Genomic DNA, 17,616 nt, shown 5'->3' with positions numbered 1-17,616 from the left:
GGAGGGCACCTGTTGGGATGAGCACTGGGTGTTATATGGAAACCAATTTGACAATAAATTTCATATTAAAAAAAAAAGAGTTGGACGTTTGACTGAGCCACCCAGATGCCCCCTTAGTATCTTAATATCTACTGACCAGTCATTAATGACTATCTTTATCTATATATAGATACTTCTCCGCATGTATCTGTATGTATATATTTTACATACATGTACGCATATCATAGTGTTTCCAATGCAAGCAGTATCCCTAGAGTATCCAGTCTTGGTTGGATCCGGTTTGCTGATTTAATGGTGGAAATTCTTTCAAGATTAGAGACTAACCGCTTTAGTCATTCCCACTGGATTTACCATCTTCAAAACTACAATATTCCTTAAGTCACTAGAGAGCATGTTCAGCCACAGCAAAGATTAGTATCATGTCTCTTTTCAGTTCGAGTACTAAAATTATCCTTTATATGGCTAATAATGTTTTAGAAATGAATATTAACCACTTCATCCTATACTAGAGAATTTGGTGTGTTCTCATTTTTACAGTTTCATTATTTACTGCTTCTGCATTATAATCTGCTTTATTGTCACTTCTCTCTTTAGAAGCAATAATGTTCCTTCTGGAGACCTAGTGCGCTCAGTTCAAGGAGCCAATCAGGGGGCAATAAAGGCCTCAAGGCATGTGGCCTAAATTATTTTTTTTTCTGCTTTTAAAACACAAAAATCCAGGACACCCGAGTGGCTCAGTCTGTTAAGCACCCGACTTGATCTTGGCTCAGATCACGATCTCACAGTTGTGAGTTTGAGCCCTGAGTCAGGCTCCTCCCTGATAGCGTGGAGCCTGCTTGGGATTCTGTCTCTCCCTCTCTCTGCCCCTCCCCTGCTCTCTCTAAACAATAAATAAATAAACTTAAAAAAACACACACAATTCATATCAGAATAGTAACTGTCAACATATATCTGGAAACACTTCCACGGGCTCACTAGCGTGGCTGACTCTCTATCAGGCCTTCACATCAGCAGTTCCAAAGAGGAAGAGAGAACAGTAAACCCAACAGTTGCCTTGCAAAAAAAAAAAAAAAAAGGAATCCATGGTCTAATAAGTTGGGACACAGTGTAATATCACTCCCTCTTGGAGATCACAATGCTTATTAGAAATACTATAATGGAGTCCCTGGGTGGCTCAGTTGGTTGAGCGTCCAGCTCTTGATTTTGGCTCAGGTCAAGACCCCAGGGTAGTATGATCAAACCCTGTGTCAGGCTCCACACTGAGGGTGGAACTTGCTTAAGATTCTCTCTCTCTCTCTCTCTCTCTCTCTCTCTCTCTCTCTCTCTCTCCCCCCTCTCTCTCTCACTCTGTCCCAGTCCCTTTTCTTTCTCTCTCTCTACAACAAAACCAACCAACCAACAAAGAAATAATATAATGACCAAGCAGCTCCCAAACTTATTTGACCTCAGGAACATTTTTGGTGGAGTACTTACTAACGTGGTATGGGGCTAACTTGGGGAGATTTTGCTCAGAATGCTGCCACAGCACCTGCCCTGCTGATACAGTCAGGAACCACCTTCTGGGGGCCTGATTTCAGACTTGCTGTATTTGTTTATGGACTATCACATGGTCTCTATATACAGTTTGTAGTCAACTTACTTCTGTTTCATGATATCTTCCCTTGGTTCCTTCTTTGTCTATGCTTTACCTGCTTTGAACCACAGCCCAACATTCAGATAAGAATGCAAATAATTCTTGCCCAGGCTCAGAGCCTCATGGAGTCAGCATCATGGCCTCCGAGATTGTTGGCGCTGTATGGTACCCAAGACACAACTGGCATGCTTGTTCCTGGGAGTGGGAAGGTGGGAAATGGAGAGGGAAGAAGTCCTTCCCCCCTCCATAGATGCTGCAGTGTGACATTTGACAGTGTGACCTCCTACTCACACCACATCTGTCCTGGTGTGCAGCTCGACAAGTCTCTCTAAACATTCATTCATTCATTCAATCACTTGAAAACTATTTCTTGAGAATGCTTATTGTGTATCAGGCATAGTAATGAATATTAAGGACAGAGTCATGGGCAAAAGGCACCTTCCCTCATCTCTGAAGCCTACAGTCCAAAGGAACACCCATGTGTTAATACCACAGCATCCATTTCACTATTATCTACCCAACAAAACGTGTGATAAATCCTAAGATGATATATAAGGGGGCAGCTAAGTGAAATTTGGAAATTAGGGGAAAGACTCTCTAAGAGACATTTAACCACTTCCTGTAGGAGGAGCAGGAATTAGCTAAGTGAAGTCTGGAGGAAGTGGTGACTCAAGGCACTAGTGTGTGTATAATTGCTGAGGCAAGAGAATTTGGTGTGTTCTCAGTAGGAACCAAAGGCTAGTGATGAGGGTACTTCGAGCAGAGGCTGGAGGGGCAGGCAAACGGGAGGTCACAGAGGCTCTTCTGCATCTTGTTCAGGAGTTAAGATTTCAAACTTAATTCAGAAGTCACACCTTTTACAAGAATCACTCTGGCGGTTGGAACTGAATTGGAAGGACCAGAACGGAGATCCAGAAGCCAATGGGAAATGCTGACTGGGACAAGGGGTGCCGATGATGGAAATGGAAGATGGATGGGAGAGAAATTTAGGAGGTCAAATCAAGAGTACTTGATAAATGGTTACATGTGACGGGTGCCAGGGTGGTCCAGTCGGTTCAGCGTCCAGCTCTTGATTTCGGCTCAGGTTATGATCTCACGGTTTGTTGAGTTGGAGCCCTGCATCAGGCTCTGTGCTGACAGTGCAGAGCCTGCTTAGGATTCTCTCTCTCCCTGCCTCTCCCCTGCTCACACACACACACACACACTCTCTCACTCAAAATAAATAAGTAAAACTTAAAAAAAATAAACATATAAGTGGTTGCTGGTGGGAGGGACATGGTAGAGTCAACGAGCCTCAGATTTTTGGCTTTTGGCAACTGCATTTGGGGCTTTTCCTGCAAAAGCCCAGACATTGCTCTTGATTGTCCGTGATCCTCTGGTGTTATCGTAACTAGGGACTTATCCCCAGAACAGTACAGGTATAATGTCAGAGGAGAAGAACACTGGGACAATATGACAGAGGGGTCTTTTCTCTCGACCCCCGGAAATATATTTCCCACAGGAAAGAAGAAAAAAAACCTCCAACCGTTTCCCAATGACAATATTCTGCTATCATAATTGGCGTTTTGGTTTTTGTTTTTCTGTTAATATCTTACGTATTTGAAATCTAGTCTCTTCTCTTTGTGCACTGGAGGGACATTTATTTTTTATAATTATTTTTTTTAAGTTTATTTATTTATTTTGAGAGAGAGTGTGTGAGTGGAGGAGTGGCAGAGTTGGGGGGAAAGAGAATCCCAAGCAGGTTCTGAGCTGCCAGCTCAGAGCCCAACACAGGGCTCAAAACCACAAAACTGTGAGATCATGACCTGAGTCATAACCAAGAATCAGACGCTTAACCGACCAAGCCACTCAGGCACCCCTGGGGGGACATTTATGAAGACCATTTTCCATTCGGGGTCATTGGCACAGGAAGTCCTGAGATGTCCACTTCAGGTTCAAAACAGTTATCTGTTGCCCTGTATCCTCTAAGGCTACGTGATTGTTGAGTAAGACACGGGGCTTCATCAAGTCCCCCATTCCCTAAAAGCACTCAAGGGCAGAGAGGAAGAGAACACAATTGTGTGACCTTCTTTTGTACTCATTGGAAATAATGGATACTATTATGGCTTTAAGTTCAAGGATAATGACAGTGGAAACCTGGCCATATCACCATAATAGCTTTATTAACAGCTGGGAGGGAAATTGCCTATTCTTTCAACCATCATAAAAGACTTTCCCATTCACAAGGACTTTTTCAATTTTCATGGAATTCGAAGTCATTGCTAAAGAAGAAAAGCCATGGCTGTTATGGGTTGAGTTGTGTCCCCTGACCTGCCACAAATTTTATGTCTAAGCCCTAACCCTCAGTACCTCTGAATGTGATCTCTTTTGAAAATAGGGCTATTGTAGATGTTATTAGTTAGGATGAAGCCACATTGGAGTAGGGTGGAACCCTTAATCCAATATGACTGATGTCCATATAAGAAGATGAGAGAGGAGCGCCTGGGTGGCTCAGTTGGTTGAGCATCCGACTTTGGCTCAGGTCATGATCTCACAGTTTGTGGGTTCGAGCCCCGCACCTGGCTCTGTGCTGACAGCTCAGAGCCTGGAGCCTGCTTCGGATTCTGTATCTCCCTCTATCTCTGCCCCTGCCCTGCTCACACTGTCTCTCTCTCAATAAACATTATACATAAACATTAAAAATAAAAATATAAACATTAAAAAAATTTTTTAAAAAGAAGAGGAGGTGACATGGAAGGAAGAGAGCCATGTGACACTGGAGGCCGAGACTGGAGTGACGCATCTACAAACTAAACCACACCAAGGATTGCCAGCAAACACCAGAAGCTAGGAGAGGCAGGGTGGGACCCTCCCATAGAGGTTTCAGAGGAAGCTGAATTTCCGACTTCTAGCCTCTAGAGCTATGAGACAGTATACTTTTAATGTTTTAAGCCACCTAGTCTGTGGTACTCTGTTATGGTGGCCCTAGGAAACTAATACAGTAGTAATATTTGAAAATACCTTGGGGATCATTTAGGCCACTCTACAAATGAAGAATCGTGCTCAGAAAGGTGGAGTGATTTTCCCCAGAGTCACCCAGTTCCTTCACTATGACCAGAACTGGGCATTCCAGTCTCTGTGGTTCAGGGTTCTTTACAGAGGCCAATAATCAGAGATCAGTGCCAAACAGGGATTTGGCAAATCTTTGCCAGCTCCGAGAAAAAAGCAGAGAACCAAAGAGAGCTGATAGGACTTCAAGAGTATAGGGTAGAATTGCTAGCAGCTTCTGACATGGTGGGGCCATGCTAGTACTGCCACCCAAAATAAAAGAAGAGAAATAAGGCTGTCAGTAGAGTCAAGGTTGTGCGACCATCACTACACTCAGAACACGTGCATCATTCCAACAACAAATCCTGTGCCCATTAACCCTTTCTATCTTCTCTTAACCCCCAGGCCCAGGCAACCACTTTCCGCCTCTATGGATTTGCCTCTTTTGGACATTTTTGTATAGATGGACTCATAAAACTTGTGGTCTCTTGTGCCTGGCTTCTTTCCACTGTGTGGAGAGATCACATTTCATTCATCCACTGACCAGTTGGTGGATTTGGGCCATGTTTGAACCCACCTTAGGATTCAGTGCATATTAGTTGTTCAAAAGGCATTTGTTTATTAAGTATACATTTTAAATTGAAGAGGAAGATAAGTGCGATGTTATATGACATATTCCAGGCCTGATGATTTTATATTCTTACCAAAGCTGGTCATAGGGGAGGATGAAGCCTTTAAAAAGATAAAAGAAGTTTGGAATGTATGAGACCTATTCTTTCTTAATAGAAGGAGACAGAGGATCTAATTACAGCTGAAGTGTTAATGATTTACCTCTTGTTGTCTTTGTTTTTTAAATGTTTTTATTTTTGAGAGAGAGAGACAGAGAGAGGCAGAGTGTGAGCGGGGGAGGGGCAGAGAGAGAGGGAGACACAGAATCTGAAGCAGGTTCCAGACTCCGAGCTGTCAGCACAGAGCCCGATGCAGGGCTTGAACCCATGAACTGTGAGATCAGGACCTGAGCCAAAGTCGGACGCTTAACCAACTGAGCCACCCAGGTGCCCCTAGGTCTCGTTTTCTTTAGCACATAGTGATGAGCAATGTGTGGATGGTTTTAAGTATTATGGCAGGACCAAATGGAGCATGGAGGCCTGGCAGACCTTCCATAAAGTCCTTCACACACATAGATGTTGACTGCTACAACATGGCTCCCCCTTCCCACAGGAGTTTTCCCTTCTTTTTCACCCCAAGGATACATGTTCATGGTCTTGTAGAGAAGAGGGAAGACTGGTCACCATTGGTTCCATGACTGCAAGTGCACTTGGACGCAGTGACAACTGGTGTACATCGTAGGCGCTCACTCAATTTTAGTTGCATGAACATCGTAAGAATGAGCTATATCAAAAGAGTGGATAGGGGCACCTGGGTGGCTCAGTGGGTTAAGCATCCGACTCTTAATTTTGCCTCAGGTCATAATCTCATGGTTCGTGGGCTTGAGCCCTGTGTGGGACAGTGTGGAGCCTACTTGGAATTCCTTCTCTCTCTCAAAATAAATAAATAAACATCTAAGAACCAACAACAAAACGGTAGAGAATTCCTCTGACAGAGTCTCCACTTGGTAGGAAAAGTTTCTGGAAGTGGGAAGGAGGATCTACCTGGGTCTGACTCCCCAGGTTGCTGGCAAAATGCCATCCTGACAGATTTCTCTCCCAGGAAAAGACTCTACCTTTCTTCTCACTCATATGTCCTATGCTGAGGACAGTGGGAAGCACTTGGTTCGACTGGTAGTTCTAATATCTGGGTCGATTTCAAAGCAAACAAGCCCCAGAATTTCCCTGAGAAGATGTTAGATTTCTAACAGCATCAGGGAAGCCTATTTCTGGAGCTTTATGGAACCAGGTTCTACATCTATTCTTATTCCGAGCCAGAGATCATAAAAGGAAAAGCGAATGCATAAAGAAGCAACAAACTGAGTACCTGTCCTGGGCCACATGTCAGATCTTTGTTGCCTCAGGCTCCTCCTCCACTGTCATCATGTAACACTCCCTGTGTTTTACTCAGTTGATTAGTCACATTAAACTGAGTAACCTTATCTCCGGGATCCTCAACCAATGTCTCCCCTCAGAGTTCCTCACTCCTCATTCCATGGATCACCATCAGTCAGTAATATGGTATGAAATTTTGCATGGTGTAGTTTCTATTATAAAGGCAAAACACATGCTAAATAGGCTTTCCTAATGCCCTCTCCTCCTTCCCAATGGATTCCACACCTGCCAGGATTTAATTAAATCCATTTAAATCCATGCCAGATTTATCACTTCTAATTCCTCAGGAAGGAACCTTAAATTGGAAAAAGACAATCATCAACTTTTATTTGACCCTAATTCTATAACTCTTTCCATCAAAACTCTCGGTGGGGAGCTTGGCGAAGATGCCTACAAGCACCGTGACAGCCACCACCCCACGGATGATGTAAACGATCAGATGAAATCCCAGAGTCTAGGATGACTAATTTAAGAACCTCAAACAGTATGGAAGTTTTTTCGTGTCTCACATCCATGAAATATAGCCAGACCAACACTAAACCATCCTGCACACGTAGAAAACTGATTTGAGGATTAACACAACAATGTGCACAACCTGAACCACAGAACTCAGCAGGTACACAGTGCAGAGATGTGAATTAGGGGAGAGAGAGAAGCCACATAGGGCATGGAGCTATTTTTGCTTGTGGAGAGAGGACAGAGACGGGGGGAGAATATGGGAAAAGAACTCTCCCACAAAAGGGGCTGGAGAGAAAGTGGAAAAGTGGAAACAGCCACAGGGACTGAACTAAAAAGGGAGAAAGGAGAAAGGAAAGGGTTTAAATTCCATTAAGACTCTATAAACAGGGGGAGCACAGAGTCTGAAACTCTGCAGCTTGATATCTGGTGGTGCTCTGGTGGGAAGGGTGAATCCTCAGGAGCAGAGTGAAGTCCAGGGGTCTTGGGGCCACACGGGGAGAGACAGTTCCCCTGCTGGAAGGACATCTGGTAGAGGCTGTGTGGCCCCCCAAGAGGCAAAGGCCCCAGTGGACCCGGGTGACAACCACATTCACTGAACAGGTCATTAAGGGTAAAGCCTGGTGCCAGATGTGTGTTGTGATTTTTCCATAATCCCTGAAATGCTGCTGCTACATGATCGCATGAACTTTTTCTGGGGCGGGCTGGCACCCCGCCACAGTCTCTGGGCATTGGAAGCAGCACGGTCCCATGAACGTTCCTGGGTGCAGCTGGCACTCAGCCATTGCTTGGTGAGACCCTCCTGCAGAGGGGCAGAACGGGTCAAAGCCGCAGTCCCTCAGAAGTGAGGGGTCGGGAAAAACAGCTGCATCTGAGCTAAAACTCAGGAGGGAGGTGCTGCTTGGGGCTTGGTCACAGACAGTGTAAAAGCAGGGAGTGGATGGAAGATGAAGACAAAGGACGGGTGCATGATTGCTGATCCAGGAGAACAGAGTTCCCATCCTAGAGACCAGTTAGCTGGGTGATGCCATTTTCACTGCTCCCGCGCATGCGCATACACACCTACAAGCGCCACAACAATCCACCCCAGTAAGCTAAGCAGCGCCATCTAGTGGAGAATGGAGCTGTTACACTAAGCCCCGCCCAACTGGGCCAACCTTGCTCTTCAGGAACAACACAAGTCTCTCTGCCTGCTTAGTTTGTGGACTATAAAGTGCTTCAGTTTGACTTCTAGGGGAAAACAAAGTAATTTCAGTCATATTTCAGTCCGTTCGCTGGTCCATCTATTCGATTTTCTTTTTTTTCTCTTTTTAATTTTTCTTTTTTTTTGAATACAGAAAGAGAAAATTTATTTTTATTTTCAACTTTTATTAAAGATATTTTTCTTCTACTATATTTTTTACTTTTGTGTAAATTTTTTCAAATTCTATTTTACTTCCATTATTTCATTCTATTTCAGTGTATTCATTTTTTTCAAATTTTCAAATGATTTCCTTTTTTTCTTTCCACTTTTTTTCTCTAATCTGTCAAGCCACTTTCAATACCCAGACCAAAACACACCTAGGATATAGCATCATTTATTTGATTTGTGTGTGTGTTGTTTTTAATTTTAACTTTTTTTTACCTCATTCATTCCTTTTCTCCCTTCAAAATGATGAAACGAAGGAATTCACCCCAAAAGAAAGAGCAGGAAGAAACAACAGCCAGGGACTTAACCAACACAGATACAAGCAAAATTTCTGAACCAGAATTTAGAATCATGATAATAAGAATACTAGCTGGAGTCAAAAATAGATTAGAATCCCTTTCTGTGGAGATAAAAGACATAAAAGCTAGTCAGGATGAAATAAAAAATGCTATAACTGAGCTGCAATCTTGAATGGATGCCACAGCGGCAAGGATGGATGAGGCAGAACAGAGAACCAGCGATATAGAGGACAAACTTCTAGAGAATAATGAAGCAGAAAAAAAGAGGGAGACTAAGGCAAAAGAGCACGATTTAAGAATTAGAGAAATCAGTGACTCATTAAAAAGGAACATCAGAATCATAGGGGTCCCAGAAGATGAAGAGAGAGAAAAAGGGGTAGAAAGGTTATGTGAGCAAATCATAGCAGAAAACTTTCCTAACCTGGGGAAAGACACAGACATCAAAATCCAGGAAGCACAGAGGACTCCCATAAGATTCAACAAAAACCAACTGTCAACAAGGCATATCACAGTCAAATTCACAAAATACTCAGGCAAGGAAAGAATCATGAAAACAACAAGGGAAAAAAGTTCTTAACCTACAAGGGAAGACGGATCAGATTTGCAGCAGACCTATCCACAGAAACTTGGCAGCCCAGAAAGGAGTGGCAGGATATATTCAATGTGCTGAACCAGAAAAATATGCAGCCAAGAATTCTTTATCCAGCAAGGCTGTCATTCAAAACAGAGAGATTAAAAGTTTCCCAGACAGGGGCGCCTGGGTGGCTCAGTTGGTTGAGTGTCCGACTTCAGTTCAGGTCATGATCTCGCAGTTTGTGAGTTCAAGCCCTGCGTCGGGTTCTGTGCTGACAGCTCAGAGTCTGGAGCCTGCTGCAGATTCTGTGTCCCCCACTGTCTCCGCCCCACCCCTGCTTGTGCTCTGTCTCTCTCTGTCTTTCAAAAATGAATAAACATAAAAAAAATTTTTAAAAAAAGTTTCCCAGGCAAATAAAAATTAAAGGAGTTCATGACCACTAAACCAGCCCTGCAAAACATTTTAAGGGGGACTCTCTGAGGGGAGAAAAGACGAAAATAACTAACTAACTAAATAAATAAATACCAAAAGCAACAAAGACCAGAAAGGACCAGATAGCACCACCAGAAACTCCAGCTCTACAAGCAACATAATGGCAATAAATTCATATCTTTCAGTACTCACTCTAAATGTCAATGGACTAAACGCTCCAATCAAAAGACATAGGGTAACAGAATGGATAAGAAAACAAGATCCATCAATATGCTGTTTACAAGAGACCAACTTTAGACCTAAAGACACTTTCAGATTGAAAATAAGGGGATGGAGAACCATCTATCATGCTAATTGTTGACAAAAGAAAGCCAGAGTAGCTATACTTATATCAGACAATCTAGACTTTAAAATAAGGAATGTAACAAGAGATGAAGAAGGGCATTATATCATAATTAAGGGGTCTATCCACCAAGAAGACCTAACAATTGTAAACATTTATGTGTCAAATGTGGAAACACCCAAATATATAAATCAATTAATCACAAACATAAAGAAACTCATTGATAATAATACCATAATAGTAGGGGACTTCAACACCCTACTTACAGTAATGGACAGATCATCTAATCAGAAAATCAGCAAGGAAACAATGGCTTTGAATGACACACTGGACCAGATAGACTTAACAGATATATTCAGAACATTTCATCCTAAAGCAGCAGAATATACATTCTTCTCCAGTACACATGGAACATTCTCCAGAATAGACCACATACTGGGACACAAATCAGCCCTCAACAATTACAAAAAGATCGAGATCACACCGTGTATATTTTTAGACCACAATGCTATGAAACTTGAAATCAACCACAAGAAAAAATTTGGAAAGGTAACAAATACTTGGAGACTAAAGAACATCCTACTAAAGAATGAATGGGCTAACCAAGAAGTTAAAGAGGAAATTAAAAAGTATATGGAAGCCAATGAAAATGATAACAACCACAGCCCAAAACCTCTGGGACACAGCAAAGGCAGTCATAAGAGGGAAGTATATAGCAATCCAGGCCTTCCTAAAGAAGGAAGAAAGATCTCAGATACACAACCTAACCTTACACCTTAAGAAGATGGGAAAAGAACAGCAATAAAACCCCAAACCAGCAGAAGACAGGAAATAAAAATTAGAGCAGAAATTAATGCTATCGAAACAACAACAACAAAAAAACCCAGAAAAGATCAATGAAACCAGAAGCTTGTTGTTTGTTTGAAAGAATTAACAAAATTGATAAACCACTAGCCAGTTTGATAAAAAAGAAAAAGCAAAGGACCCAAATAAATAAAATCAAGAATGAAAGAGGAGAGATCACAACCAACACAGCAGAAATAAAAACAATAATAAGAGAATATTATGAGCAATTATACACCAATAAAATGGGCAATCTGGAAGAAATGGAAAAATTCCTAGAACATATAAACTACCAAAACTGAAACGGGAATAAATAGAAAATTTGAACAGACCCATAACCAGTAAAGAAATATAATTAGTAATCAAAAATCTCCAAAAAACGAGTCCAGGGCCAGATGGCTTTCCAGGGGAATTCTACCAAACATTTAAGGAAGAGTTAACACCTATTCTCTTGAAGCTGTTCCCAAAAAATAGAAATAGAAGGGAGACTTCTAAACTCTTTCTATGAAGCCAGTATTACCTTGATTCCAAAACCAAAGACCCCACTAAAAAGGAGAACTATAGACCAATTTCCCTGATGAACATGGATGCAAAATCCTCAACAAGACACTAGCCAATGGTATCCAACAATACATGAAAAGAATTATTCTCCATGACCAAGTGGGATTTACACCTGGGATGCAGGGCTGGTTCAATGTCTGCAAAGCAATCAATGTGATACATCACATTGATAAAAGAAAGGACAAGAGCCACATGATCCTTTCAATAGATGCAGAGAAAGCATTTGGCAAAACACAGCATCCTTTCTTGATAAAAAAAAAAACCCTCAAGAAAGTAGCGATAGAAGGATCATACCTCAAGATCATAAAAGCCATATATGAAAGACCCACTGCTAATATCATCCTGAATGGGGAAAAAACGAGAGCTTTCCCCCTAAGGTCAGGAACATGACAGGGATGTCCACTCTCGCCACTGTTATTCAACATAGTATTGGAAGTCTTAGCCTCAGCAATCAGATAACACAAAGGAATAAAAGGCATCCAAATCGACCAGGAGGAGGTCAAACTTTCATTCTTTGCGGATGACATGATACTCTATATGGAAAACCCAAAAGATTCCACCAACAAACTACTAGAACTGATCCATGAATTCAGCAAAGTCGCAGGATATAAAATCAATGCACAGAAATTGGTTGCATTCCTATACACCAGCAATGAAGCAACAGAAAGAGAAATTAAGGAATTGATCCCATTTACAATTGCACCAAAACCCATAAAATACCTAGGAATAAATCTAACCAGAGAGGTAAAAAAATCTATACACTGAAAACTATAGAAAGCTTATGAAAGAAATTGAAGAAGACACACACACACACACAAAAGGAAAAATATTCCATGCTCCTGGATAGGAAGAACAAATATTGTTAAAATGTCATTACTACCCAAAACAATCTACATATTCAATGCAATCTCTATCAAAATAACACCAGCATTCTTCACAGATCTAGAACAATCCTAAAATTTGTTTGGAACCAGAAAAGATCCTCAATAGCCAAAACAATCTTGAAAAAGAAAACCAAAGCAGGAGGCATCACAATCCCAGACTTCAAACTGTATTCCAAAGCTGTAATCATCAAGACAGTATGGTACTGGCACAAAAATAGACACTCAGATCAATGGAACAGAATATAGAACCCAGAAACGGACCCACAAATATATGTCCAACTAATCTTTGACGAAGCAAGAAAGAATATCCAATGAAATAAAGACAGTTCTCTTCAGCAAGTGGTGCTGGGAAAACTGGACAGCAACATGCAGAAAAATGAACCTGGACCACTTTCTTACCCCATACACAAAAATAAACTCAAAATGGATGAAAGACCTAAATGTAAAACAGGAAGCCATCAAAATCCTTGAGGAGAAAGCAGGCAAAAACCTCTTTGACCTTGGACACAGCAACTTCTTACTCAACACGTCTCCAGAGGCAAGGGAAACAAAGCAAAAATGAACTATTGGGACCTCATCAAAATAAAAAGCTTCTGCACAGTGAAGGAAACAATCAGAAAAACTAAAAGGCAGCCAACGGAATGGGAGAAGATATTTGCAAACGACATATCCGATAAAGGGGTAGTATCCAAAATCTATAAAGAATTTATCAAACTCAGCACCCCCCCCAAAAAAAATAATCCAGTGAAAAAATGGGAAGAAGACATGAACAGACACTTCTCCAAAGAAGACATCCAGATGGCCAACTGACACATGAAAAAATGCTCAACATCACTCATCATCCAGGAAATAAAAATCAAAACCACAATGAGATACCACCTCACACCTGTCAGAATGGGTAACAACAACTTAGGCAACAACAGATGTTGATGAGGATGTGGAGAAAGAGGATCTCCTTTGAACTGCCAGTGGGAATGCAAACTGGTGCAGCCACTCTGGAAAACAGGAGGTTCCTCAAAAAATTAAAAATAGAATGACCTACGACCCAGCAATTGCACTACTAAGTATTTATCCAAGGGATACAGGTGTGCTGTTTTGAAGGGACACATGCACCCCAATGTTTATAGCAGCGCTATCAACAATAGCCAAAGTATGGAAAGACCCCGAATGTCCATCGATGGACAAACAGATAAAGAAGTTGTGGTATATATATACAATGGAGTATTACTCGGCAACCAAAAAGAATGAAATCTTGCCACTTGCAACTACGTGCATGGAACCAGGGGTATTATGCTAAGCGAAATTAGTCAGAGAAAGACAAATATGACTCATATGAGGACTTTAGGACACAGAACAGATGAACATAAGGGAAGGGAAGCAAAAATAATATAAAAACAGGAGGGTGACAAAACATAAGAGACAAATATGGAGAACAAACTGAGGGTTACTGGAGGGGTTATGGGAGGGAGAATGGGCTAAATGGGTAAGGGGCATTAAGGAATCTACTCCTGAAATCATTGTTGCACTAGGTGCTAACTACCTTGGATGTAAATTTAAAAAATAAAAGAAGTTGGGGCACCCGGGTGGCTCAGTCGGTTAAGCGTCTGACTTCAGCTCAGGTCATGATCTCACGGCTCATGAGTTCGAGCCCCGTCAGGCTCTGTGCTGATAGCTCGGAGCCTGGAGCCTGCTTCAGATTCTGTCTCTGTCTCTCTCTCCCCCTCCCCTACTTGCACTCTGTCTCTCTCTCTCTCTCAAAAATATAAATAAACAGTAAACAAATTAAAAAAAAAATAAAAGAAGAAAAAAAACCCAACTCTTGGTGGGGATTCCACCTGAACAACCACTTTGCAGAACTGGGCTGTATCTATAAACAAACATTAAAATGCATAAGCCCTTGGACTCAGTAATTCCACTTCTAGACTAGTAGTCTCCCAACCATCTGTGAGAGAAGACCATGTTTTTAAAATGCCCAAATGTATCGATCTCTAAACATGTATCTCTTACTTATATTAAACTGATAAAACTCTCAATTTCTCTATCTCATCAAAACCAAGCAACATCTAGATCAGAGATCAGCACCAGTCTGCAGACTACTGTTTTAGTGCCACTGTTCTAAAAGAACTTATTTCATAAATACACCTCCATGTAAGCATATTGACACAAGGGTTATAGACTCATTTATAATATCCAATGATTGGAAACAACCTACATGTTCAGCAGTAAAGTACTGGGAAAATACCTTACGGTATATTCACCTATGGCAGTACTATTCAGCCGTCAGAAAGAAAGATGGGACTCTGAGAAATATTAAGTGAAAAGGGTGAAACATAGAGTGGCATTGTACAACCTGCTCCTTCGTCGTAAAAGAGCAATTATGGGCTTAGATGTACAAACTGAAAATTAGAAGTCATGGCCAAGAGTGCTTGCTAGCTGTCTACCAAATTTCTTCTCCCTTTCTCCCACAGTTGTAGACTTTCTGCCAGGTATATTGCCCAGCATACCGTGCAGTTATGAGGGGACGGATAGGTCCTCCCTCTTAGAAGGCGAGCAGAAGGTGGGTGCCACTGTTGAGTCTCTGCCTTAAGATGCTGGTCTGGGTATTCTTCCTTATTATTCCCCCCCTTGCCTCAGTTGGAACCCAACTGCAATGGCGCCCCAACCTGGACCATGCTGCTGATGCCAATTCCCTACAGGACAGCCTAGCAACACGAGAAAAGGAAGACGGGATCTTGGATGGCCATGTTGAGAGAGCTGCCTCGCCAAACTAAACTATTATCATTGAAAAGGCCACGTTTATAACAGCATCAGTCCACTCTTGTGGCCTAGTCACCTCCTGAAGGCCCCACTAGCTGACACCATCATCACCTTGGGGGTTAGATTTCAACATATGGATTTTGGGAGGACACAAACATTCAGGCCATAGCATATAGAATAGAGAAGTAAACTTCCATGTTGTTGGGTCTTTTGGTTGAACTTTTACACTGACAATACAAAAGAATACACAAGAGGGACACCTGGGTGGCTCAGTTGGTTGGGCAGCCGACTTCGGCTCAGGTCATGATCTCGCGGTCCGTGAGTTCAAGCCCCGCGTCGGGCTCTGTGCTGACAGCTCAGAGCCTGGAGCCTGTTTCAGATTCTGTGTCTCCCTTTCTCTCTGACCCTCCCCCGTTCATGCTCTGTCTCTCTCTGTCTCAAAAATAAACGTTAAAAAAAATTAAAAAAAAAAGAATACACAAGAATCTTTATGAGTGATGGTCTCTAGGAGGTAAAGTTGTATTGAGAGAGAGATTTAGGGGCATCTGGCTGATTCAGTTGGTGGAGCATGTGACTCTTACTCTCGGGGTTGTGAGTTTGAGCCCACATTGGGCGTAGAGTTTACTTAAAAATTTTTAAGAAGAACTAAAAATTAAAAAAGAGGGATAAATTTCATTGTACATCCTTTTGTAAAATTTGAATTTTAAAAAACCTATATGTAGGTATTTGCATATATTCATTTTAAAATAATAACAGAACAATGTTTACCTTCTCTTTAAGAAATTATAGCTCCAGAGGTGCCTGGGTGACTCAGTCGGTTGAGCATCTGACTTCAGCTCAGGTCATGATCTCGTGGTTCATGAGTGCAAGCCCCACATCAGGCTCTGTGCTGACAGCTCGGAGCCTGGAGCCTTCTTGGGATTCTGTGTCTCCCTCTCTCTCAGCCCCTCCCGAGCTCGTGCTCTGTCTCTCTCTCTCTCTCAAAAATAAATAAAAACATTTTAAAAAGAAAAGAAATTACAGCTCCAATTTTCCCATACCAGTAGCTTAAATGAGAAAAGGTGAGTTTCAGAAACACATTTTTATTAACCACTAATTACACTATCATTTCTTTATGAAGATATTTGCTAAGAGGGGAAAACTGTGGCCTTCATAAGCTTTTGATTCTCAACAGAACACTACCAAAGTGTGTGAGCCTAACATAGATCTGTAATTGCTACTAAAAAAAAACCTACATTTTTATTTTACCAAAACAATCAGACAACAAACAAACATGGCATTAGCAGGAATGAGCTGTAACTGCCCCATACCTTCTTTTTAGGGTATACCTTCCTACTATTATCCTGCTTGTAGATACATGTCCCCATGCCTCAACAAGCTCAAGCAAAAACATCTTCCTATAAACATCAAGGTCACAGAACAGGGTCCAAAGTGACAAAGATGAAGTTGTCCTTGGACACCTTGTGCTGATTTCTACTTTGTCCTTATTAAACAACACTGTAACATACCATTTTGTTCAGTTCCTTAGAAACTCATAATTAAAGATAAATCATCCTGCAAGATTAACTAAGAGACTACTTAAGAAAGGATGGATGGGGGCGCCTGGGTGGCGCAGTCAGTTAAGCGTCCGACTTCAGCCAGGTCACGATCTCGCGGTCCGTGAGTTCGAGCCCCGCGTCAGGCTCTGGGCTGATGGCTCGGAGCCTGGAGCCTGTTTCCGATTCTGTGTCTCCCTCTCTCTCTGCCCCTCACCCGTTCATGCTCTGTCTCTCTCTGTCCCAAAAATAAATAAAAAAACGTTGAAAAAAAATTTAAAAAAAAAAAAAAAGAAAGGATGGATGGTACATTGGGGATTTTTCTTCTTTTCCTTAAAAAAAATTTTTTTAATGTTTATTTATTCTTGAGAGTAAGAGAGAAACAGTGTGAGCAGAGGAAGGGCAGAGAGAGAGGGAGACACAGAATCTGATGTAGGTTCCAGGCGCTGAGCTGTCAGCACAGAGCCCAATACGGGGCTCAAACTCATGAACCGTGAGATCATGACCTGAGCCAAAGTTGGACACTTAACTGACTAAGCCACCCAGGTGCCCCTTTCTTCTTTTCCTTCTGAAGGGGCTTTATTTATTTTTTTATGCTTGGAAAATTTCTAAAAATTTTTTTAACGTTTATTTTATTTTTGAGACAGACACAGAGTGCGAGAGGGGGAGGACAGAGACAGAGGGAGACACAGAATCCCAAGTAGGCTCTCGGCTCCAAGCTGTCAGCACAGAGCCCAACGCAGGGCCCGAACTCATGAACCGTGAGATCATGACCTGAGCTGAAGTCGGCCGCTCAACTGACTGAGCCACCCAGGTGCCCCT

This window comes from Acinonyx jubatus, chromosome X (genome assembly GCF_027475565.1).
Source record: "Acinonyx jubatus isolate Ajub_Pintada_27869175 chromosome X, VMU_Ajub_asm_v1.0, whole genome shotgun sequence".
In the NCBI taxonomy this organism is placed as follows: Eukaryota; Metazoa; Chordata; class Mammalia; order Carnivora; family Felidae; genus Acinonyx; species Acinonyx jubatus.
The sequence above is the reverse complement of the archived record's forward strand: the minus strand, read 5'-3'. Positions refer to the sequence as shown.